The sequence below is a fragment of the Pieris brassicae genome, chromosome 7, assembly GCF_905147105.1.
Source record: "Pieris brassicae chromosome 7, ilPieBrab1.1, whole genome shotgun sequence".
NCBI classification, from domain to species: Eukaryota; Metazoa; Arthropoda; class Insecta; order Lepidoptera; family Pieridae; genus Pieris; species Pieris brassicae.
The window spans coordinates 18760755-18770944 of NC_059671.1; positions in this window are offsets into that span (position 1 = coordinate 18760755).

The following is a 10190-nucleotide window of genomic DNA, read 5'->3' on the forward strand; positions in this document are numbered from 1 at the left end:
TGTTGATGGCGCCATGATCAGCTGCGACTTACACGCTCGGGCGTAGGTCCGACTTTTGGCATGCAAAATGCAGTCAGGTCATAAGTTCCGGCTTGAGTAGCGACTGAATAGAACTTAGTAATACTTGTTCTTCTAAAATCATTTTGGTATTTTTCATTTTAAGCATATTTATAAGGAGTTTCGATGATCTTTATTTTCAAAACGACAAAATGGATTTTTGTATAGTTTTATTTGCTTGCTTGTCAGAGAAGTATTTTGAGGCCTAAAGAGGATTTCAAAGAATTAGGTAAATATGTTTTATGTTATTATTATTTTTTTGATGATTTTACAGAAAATTACAGTTTCTCAAAAAGTGCACAAATTCCACAAAAAAAATCTTTTAACAAAAACACTTAAATAATAATTATTGTGATGAGTTTTCAAGAATTTTATGACTAGCTTTTAAACCACGGATAATATTAAATATCCATCAATCTTAAAGAAAATTACCGTCCAATTTATCCTTGTTTTGATGTTGTAACAATGCGATCGTCCCAAAACCGAAATTAAATCATAAAGCTTTGTTTTGTTCCTAAGTGGATTAATTTACCTGAATATTTTATTTAATCACCCGATAAAACTGAATTTTCGGTTTAAATATAAGCTGGTTTATGAATGTTTCATTTTCAAAGTATTTTCACTTGAATAGACAAAGCATTCGTTCTGATGCTTTTGTAATCTTTGTAAATGTGCTTTGAATAGTATAAAACGTAAAGGTTATAATGAATTCTTCATTACAGTTTATAAAGATTTTGGTAATGGGCTTTTTGTATTAAGCCTAAATTACCCTTTTTGAATATTGTTCTCGAACTCATTAAAATAATTAGATGAAATAAAATATGTTACCGTAAAACGTGAACTATGCTGAAAGATCGTTTATTAGGTGAAAGAAAATATCTTGTTTTTTGTTTTGTTGCATTTTTTTTTTAATTTTAGAAGTGATTTAATAACTTAACGAAACGGTTAACGATCGTGGAATACAAGTTGGTTTTGATTCCTAGCGAAACATTAAAAAATTGAATCAAATACCTTAGGGTAGAGGTACATATTAGATTTATGGGTCATTAAACAATTGATTGTTATGCAAACTTCATAAGCAGAAATTATAATAGATCATAAAAATAAAAAAAATCATAAAAGTTTGCATAATACTCCCGAAAAAAGTTTTTAGAAAGTATATATTATACTATATATAAAGTATGAAATTTTGTTTTTCTCTTTTTGTTGTTATGTTTTCATTTCATTTTCTGTTTTAATTGCATTTAGTTTATAACTATGCACCAGGGCTAATCCTCTAGTGGATCTTTGGTGTTTTTTTTCTTTTAGTTTATTTATATAGCATTAATAAAAAGAGAAATAAACTTTTTAAATCTATCGTAATCCCACCATCATTGTATTGATTACAATAGTTATTAACTAACATGGTTACAACCATAACTCCTAACGAGATATCGTAAATTTGTTACATAACAAACGTGCTGAAAACAAACTCCGATGTCACCCAATAGTTACCCAAACTAACTTCACAATAGGCAATATTTCGACAAAAACGATTCTGTAACCTAATTTCGTAGTTGAAAACTGTAGCAGCTGGCTTTTAGACATTTCTACTCAAAACAATGGTATCGCCACGTGTTTCAACCATAACAATCTACGCCCATATATGGCCATCGTTTTAACAGCTTAGAGAGATTTTGCGTGAGCTTAGTTGGCCGATACATAACGATTATATATCCACACTTCGGAATTGTTGGTCGAACTATTGAACTAGAAAATAAATACGTAGATAAACGTATATAACATAACACATGGTACTAGGCGACATATGAAATAATTAAAAGTTTAGTTTTTATTAATGTATTTGATTAAAATAGTATATATTGTATGTATTCACAATAAAACTAACAAATACCACTGCCGTTGCAACCACTAGATCTCAGCTTGGTTTATCAGCCTATTATGCCTGACACACCCAGAGATTAAGGTTTAATGTATGTTTTTTTACGATGTTTACCATCTTAAGTGAACGAATGTTAAATGCGCTAATAGAAGAAAAACTCATAATTCCGGTGCACTGCCGTGATTCGAACGACCTCAAGGTAGAGTGCGTACTCGAGCCAGGCTAACATTTCTCCATGAAAGCGAGAAAACACCATTAAAAGCACTCCGCTACAGGGACTTATTTTTTGTACTGGGTTACAATTATTTTTTTATGTACAGATTACAAAATATATATAAAACTTAAGATTCTTTTATATTACATTAAATAAAAAGAAGTTTGTATCTTATGGCAAATACAAAACAGGCAAGAAAATATAATGGGAGGGTGTTGTTTTGAGAACGTGTGTTTGATTTCCTGTTAATTATACACTAATGAACATAACATCGTTACATTTCACACCGTGTGTAAAAAATATAAAATACTGCAGAACGAAGTTTGCATATTGTTTGTGACATTTTTTATCTGGAGAATTTCGTATTAATTAACGGCTTAATGTTTTCGACTTTAGTTTCCAACTTACAATAAAAAAAGTTTTAATGATTTTAGAGATATTGTTTAAATAGGTCATTAGGTTATATTGTGGCACCTTAATTGCTTAATATGGGTAGGGCTTGCGAGATTTCATCGGATAACTCAATTTTACACTATCGTACACAGTGTTTGTGTACACAGCCAAATTAGGTATTACTTAGCCAAATGTATTTAATAATATTTATAAATTGTTTTTTTTTCCTAAATGTTTGAGCTTTTTGTATACATATATTATTAATTTATTCACAAAAATCCTTACAGTAATACGATAATTACGAAAAGTATATAGTATTAAATGCATAACTTACACAATATAGCTACCGTGAACTCGCTTTGCAAAAATGTTCAGTGTTAGAGACAGCATTCAGTCATCATTGTATCTTTAGTAATTTGTATTGTTATATTTTGCTATTATGTATTAAGTAATTGTTCTTTGTTATATTTAATTTTTGTTAGGATTACGAAATAAATAAGATTTAAAGTTAGTGCTTAAGTGAAACGTATTCGATTTTGACATAGTTCATTCAAGACTGCATACGCTTAATAAGAACTTACACTAGACGCTATTAGTATGGATACTTTTGGGAACATACTAATACGGTTACAGGTAAAACCTCGTCTTTCGACACTTTGTTACGAACGCATCCTTATTAGACATGTAACACGCAAGGATTTAGAAAGTTTAGGAAAATGTATCGTGGTTGTCAGACTGAAGGCTCTCACGATGATGACACAGAGGCTTGCCGAAGACTGGGAGAGAGTGGAGGAAGTTGAACCGCACCACTAACACGACCTTCAGAAATGAAGAGTGCGGCTGAAGAAGAAAGAGACAGAGAGACAAATCTCGTTCATCGATTTCGTTGAAGTCACTTAAGTCAACACTGGGCGTCTGGTCTATGACCAACTCTAACGGCAACCGGATATTTAGAAAAAAAATTAGTTTAAAAATGAACACAAATCAATTTACAAAACATTTGTTTATCTGTTAAACCCTTTGTTCGTCGATAGTATTTTGTTTGCTGAAAATGTACGTTCTTTTAAATACAATGAAGTAATTAGTAAGGCAAAAAATTGTTCGTATTTATTTTATTTAAGAATGGACGTTTAGAACTTTCAGCTTCATTAATTTATTACGCATTCTTGATTGGCAAATTATTTTATAAATTTTTCAGTCAGCTTTTAATATTATTGAATAATTTATTATAATATTAATTAATTTAAACATAATAGATATTATAGTTTATTTTTAATTGTGTACTTTCGGAAGGCTTGTATCATTTTGCTATGCAATTATTAGCTAATGATTAATTATATTTTAATGCCGATGTTTTTTCCTTCCTATCGTCCGATAAAGAAATTATAAATGTTACTTTGATATTAGCTAGTATGAAAGTAAAATAATTGTAGAAAACAGTGAACATTCCGTTCTGGCGATATCTATTAAATGCCTGTACTCATTCTGAACTGAATATAGGATACGGTTTCTACGAAAGTTATTTTAATAACATCTCATGGTCAACTTATCATGGTTGAATTCGGTTGAATTTCAATAATAATGATACTGAGAAATCGGTTAAATTGTATTCTATCGAAAAACCGTTGCACTAAAAAGCACGTCCGGGCGACTCTCATCTCTGAGGTCGTAGGTTCGATCCCCGGCTGTGCACCAATGGATTTTCTTTCTATGTGCGCTTTTAACATTAGCTCAAATGGTGAAGGTAAAAATCGTGAGAAAACTGGGTTGCCTTAGACCCAAAAAAGTCGACGGCGTGTGTCAGGCACACAAGGCTACCTACTTGACCATTCGATTTACAAATGATCATGAAACAGATACAGAAATCTGAGGCCCAGGCCTAAAAAGGTTGTAGTGCCATTGATTTATTTTTATTTTATTGGCAAATATACTCATTTTTACGTATGTGAACGAAGCTATCGTAGTATTCATAATAAGGTTTTTGTGTAGATCAAGATTATCAACATCACTCACGATTGTACTTGAACGAGCGCACTAATAGTGTGATTACAAACTTTTGAAAATCACAAACTCTCAATCGAGTCTTTAATCGAAAACGGTTCTTGTTTAGTTACGAATACGTTCTGGGCGCTCAAGCATCCTGTAAGGTCACCGTGACCGCGCACGTTGTTAAGCACGCGAAACGTCTGAAAAATTTAAATTTAAAATTATGTAAAATAATTATAAGTTTATAATAATACATAAGTTCAATCCGGTTAAAAAGTGTTTTATTTCAATGTGTAAAAGATATGTTAACAAAAGACAATACTGTAAGATTATATCATTATATTTAATAATTTAGATGACACAATACACACTTATGAACGTCAATAAAGAAATGCATATAAAATGCTAAATGCTTCTAAATTTACATTTACTGCCAGTTCTAAAATTAAGGGCGTCAGATCTAAAATCAAATCAGAACGGACCAGAAGGACTGGCAATAAACTCTCCATCCGCCACGTTATACCGTAAAAAATCAAGACGAATATAATAAAACTCTTAAATATTATAATATAAAATATTTCTCTAATTCAATTATATTTGCAATAACTATGGATTTTAGTCACGAACATTAGTAATACAATTATATAAAATAATCAAATTTTTATGCAAACAAAATGCAATTTAGATATCCTATCAAAAATAAACACGATGGTTTATTAATGTTTATAGAACATTGCATGATGTATTCGGTATGTAACGATCTAAGCGAGAATTGATATTTCTCTATAAATATTGATGGAATGGCCAAAATAACCTCTGACAGTATTTGTGTTAGAGTTTCAACCTATCGATGCAAACGGGATTTTCAAAAGCTCTGTAGCCTTTATGACTGTTGACTTTAAGTTCGAACTGTTTATTAAATTATCTGTATTACAGAATAGTATAATATATAAAAGTAATATTCTCCGAATACTAGAATAATTTAATGTTTTAGTTAATACGAAATATTTGTATTCCTTCTCAACTTATTATTTATATATTAACAGAAGTACATAGGTTATCCTTACAGACTATGAAAATGGTTTAAGGTCTATAAAAATATAATAATAATAAAGTATATTACATAATATACCGAATATCGCTACTGTGAATTCACTCTGCGAACTTACAAAGTTTTTAAAGTGAAACTTCTTTATCGGCGTTGTAAAAAAAATTACCGTCACATTATTCCGTTGCGCGTCACATTTTTCCGTTACGCGCCATCTTTTTCTTGTCTCTCCCTCGTTTGATTCGAAGAGATTCGAAGCCATTAATAACAAAAATACGTAATAACGATAAAAATTATAGTAATAAATCTATTACAATTAATGTAATTCTGTAATAATCTTAGTAGTAATAAGGTAAAATCAAATAATTGTATTATTTGTATTCATGTCTATGAAAATAAAAGCCTTTTGTAAAACTTTATTTTTTTAAATTTAAATTCAACTAATTTCTGTAAAGTTGCGTATAGTAGATCATTTTTCCAATAATACGGTCATAAAGAAGTTTCACTTCTTACGTGTGTACACTACTCGCACACAGTTTTTTTGTTAACGGGGATCTGTGTAACAGACTGGCTCTGGATTTTGGTATAGCAAACAACCATAGCCTTCGCCGTCACACATATCCCATAAAACCGAGTTGTACACTTGGGTTTCACACTACAGTACACTACCTGTAAGTTAGCATCATGCATTTAAACGCATTATTCGTGTATAGGACATACCAATAAACTTTTTTAAACACAAACTTTATTCCGAAACTATGCGTAAATGCCAACTGGCGTTCCAAATATGACTTATTAATTATTTAAACTACTCGTATTATGTCTAACTCGCTATGCGACGCCCCGCGACACACTATCGGTCGGTGTCGGCAATTAAGATGTCCATATATAACCACAGGTATATAATATTAATAAAAAGTTTGTGATGAAAGATGGGTCAAAAAGTGCCTTTTTGGAATTGGGCCATTCCAGGACAAGACAAAAGAGATGACACCCACAAGAATCCTGCTAAAATTAAATAAAAAGATACTAGTAAAATAGATGAATTTGGAGTAGGCCTTCAGAGATCGTCTACTAATAGTAAATATAGTAATATAAACTTAAACTTTATGTCATGTGAATCTCCTCCTTATTGTAGTACTCGAATACCAGCTATTTTTATTGTATTTTATTTATTATATAATATAAATACTTATGTACTAAAGCTGGTACTAAGTAATTTTAAATGCTTGATATTTGTACACGTATTCAAAATGATAAGTAGTCGTGTTAGTATCTGTAACACCTGATACTTATAGTATTTTATTCGTTTGATTTAAACAGCACGATAAGTGGATTAGGCAGAATTAGCGAGCGTGATGGTGACGGCATAAGACCCGTCTAAGATTAACTTCATTAAGGAGTTCTCACTGCCTTTCTAATTCAATGAGGTTGATTCTGCCGCCTTCGAGACACACTGAAATTCTGTTTATGTAGCATGTCAATTGGTAAATCTAACTTTTTATAAGGGTTTATTATAAAAAGCCGATTCCTTAAGAACACATATATATAAAAAAAGATAGAAAAGCGTATCAACCGTGATCAGACAGATCTGTGGCTGAGAAGCAAACCAGCAGCGAGTGTCGAATCTCCGCTTTCCTATAAAGTAACTTTATTTACCAAAATTAAGTCTGGTGGAAAGTAGAACAGTCAACAAGTAAATGAACAACCAGTTGGTATTTTCTTTCGCCACAATCGTACGCGGGGCTTGTATCTATGAAACAGTGTCTATGTGAGCTGTGAAGCGCCTTGCTTAGACTTATTTGTATGCCGCGTTTTCATATTTATTAAACATTTTTGTGACTGTCTAGCGTCTTGTCAGTCGTCGGAAGCGGATACGGCGCATACCCAAACGTCCGCGTCCCCGTGTGCCAATTTTTGGCTTCACCTTCGTGTATAACAAATTCCATTGGACTAGGTGACATTCAACTAAAAAGGAATAGATCTATTACATGTGGAATCCTTAAATATTTACGCTCGTCACATCCTAAGTTTTCGGATAGTATCCTAATAATTATTTATTATCTTTAATCATTATATTTAATAACGCATAATCAATACTCTCAAAGCATTATATATGATATATATATGATTATTTTCGCATTCTCATTTGTAGTGGGCAAAATACTTGCATTATTGTGTTCAAAATGTAAATTGGTTTAGTGTGTTAAGCGTGTAAACAAATTCGAATCGTAGCGATTTGTTGAGTTATGTCATAATTCCTTGTTCAAATAAACACATTTTGCATTCATACCATGGAATACTAAAGTCATCCCTAATAAAAATAACACACCTAAGAATCTTAGTTTGAAGATTTAGAAGTGGGTGTGTCAAGTGAAACTTGGTACTGCGTCTTATTATGTCTATATTGTAGGACATTCGTTTTATTGGGGTTTCCGAATCGACTTAATTGAGAGCAGTTTGTTCCCATGCTTAATGAGGTTTTGATAACTTACCCCGCAAATGGGACATTCACTAATTTATGGTACGTACAATGTATGGTTAATTAAGCTGGTACATATATAAAAGTTTTTATTACATTTGAGAACTGAGGGAAAATTATTTGCATCTATGGACATGGCTAGAAGACAGTGTGCCATACATATTTCACCGTTCTGTTATGTTTGTAAATATTTATTTGACTCCTACCTTCCGTTCTCTTTGAGTCTAATTGGTTAAAGTATTTCTAGATCGATCTAATTATCTAATCATATTCTGATCTGTTTTGTTTTTTTTTATGAGATATGAAGTAATAGTCATCATTATCAGACTTATAAGAATTCAAACTGGGATAAATTACTTAAGAAATACCAAGTGCATGTATTTTACTGTATAATGCGAAAATTCGCCCTCACATGGAGTACTGTTCTTACCTCTGGGTAGCTTCCCAGAACCAGCTCCTTCGATTTGGATTAGGCGTTGCATAGAGATGTGGGGTCACGCTGCATCTTCTACCGCATTTTCCATGGAGAGTGTTCAGAGGACTTATTTGAATTAATACCTGCAGCTGAGTTTCTTTATCGGACCTCGAGGCTGAATATGAAGTTCAACCAGTCGTCGTTCCACAACTGAGCGTCTTTAAGGCAGTTTTTAGTTTGGTCGCGCAACGCAACTATGTGGAACCAGCTGCCCACTAAGTTTTTCCGAGCCAATTCGATTCCTTCAAGAAAAGAGCGTACCAATTCTTAAAGGGCTGGCAACGCTCTCGCACCCTAAGGCCTTGAGTGTCCATGGGTACTTAACATCTGAGGAGCTTCCTGCCCGTCGGTCGTATTCTATAAAAAAATATAAAATGGGCACATCCAATCTTATTTAGTATCGTGATGTCAGTAATTTTAATAATGCTATCAGACACAAAAAGGCCAAAATATACTTCGTTTAAGTCGAAAACAATGTCCCTCATTAATTTTGAAAACAAAACATCACGGAATTTAATTTGCCATCTAATTTGAACAATCAGTTAATTATTAAATTGTATTTGAAGAGAAATTGACATAATTCATAATATTTTAAAGGTTTTCTAGGTTAGGTTCCATAGTAATAGTGCGTGGCGAAAGTATAGAAATATGCGGTCGCGGAACGATGGACATCGAGGTGATGCAGATTACATTTCGTATCCTTGATACCGGAAGACATGGACTTGTCTCACGACAAGTAACTTAAGATGCTAGTATTTAAATATATACGTAGTGAAATAGGAGATAAAATTTGTACAGTTAAAAAGTTAAAGGAATGTGTTCAATTGAGGGAATATGGGACACACGCTTAGTCTGTTTCTAGAAAAGTGTTTCAGACACCGAAAGCATGTCTTGCTGTATGAGTGGAGTTCACGAACTGTCCTCCAGCAGTCTCCTAGTCCTGAATTCTGAATCAGCTCTGGATACATTTGCGACCATTGTAATTAAAACGGTGCTATCTTTAGTTTAGCTTTCGTATGGCTATTCGATATAAGTACTTAAGAAAGATGTTCGTCACTGCAAATTATTGAGGTTTTTAAATTTAATTACGCCCTTGTGTGAGTGTTTTCCATCTCTTTCGCTCATATTATAAATAAATAATAAAGAAAAGGATGGTTATATTAACAACTATCCTTTTTCATGTCCGTAACACAAAAAATGAAATTAATGTTAGATTTTTGTTTTTATGTACGGCTGTCTTAATAAAAAAAAAATACAAGACATATTTTATTTTTCTAAAATTATTATTATCAATTACTTGCATTATAACTCGATTTCGACTTGGCGTTGATTTATGGGTGAACCTATATTATATGTATACGGTGGTATACTTAATCAAACTTATTTTAGAAATTAAATTTATTAAGCTTTAACCTCATTCATGTAATAAATATAAGTAAATAACATTTTAAACTCGACACCGAGCGTAAAATTGTAACAAACTATCGTTTCTGAATTTATCACGTAACCGAAAGTTGTGCTAAAGTGAACCGTTCCACAAACAAACCTGTCAAAAACAGAAGTATAGCATAGCGTGAAAGCCTGTATCGATTTTATAACATATAAATAAAAATCTAAAGAAAAGCTCACAGTTGAAACTGGATAAAGTATTTA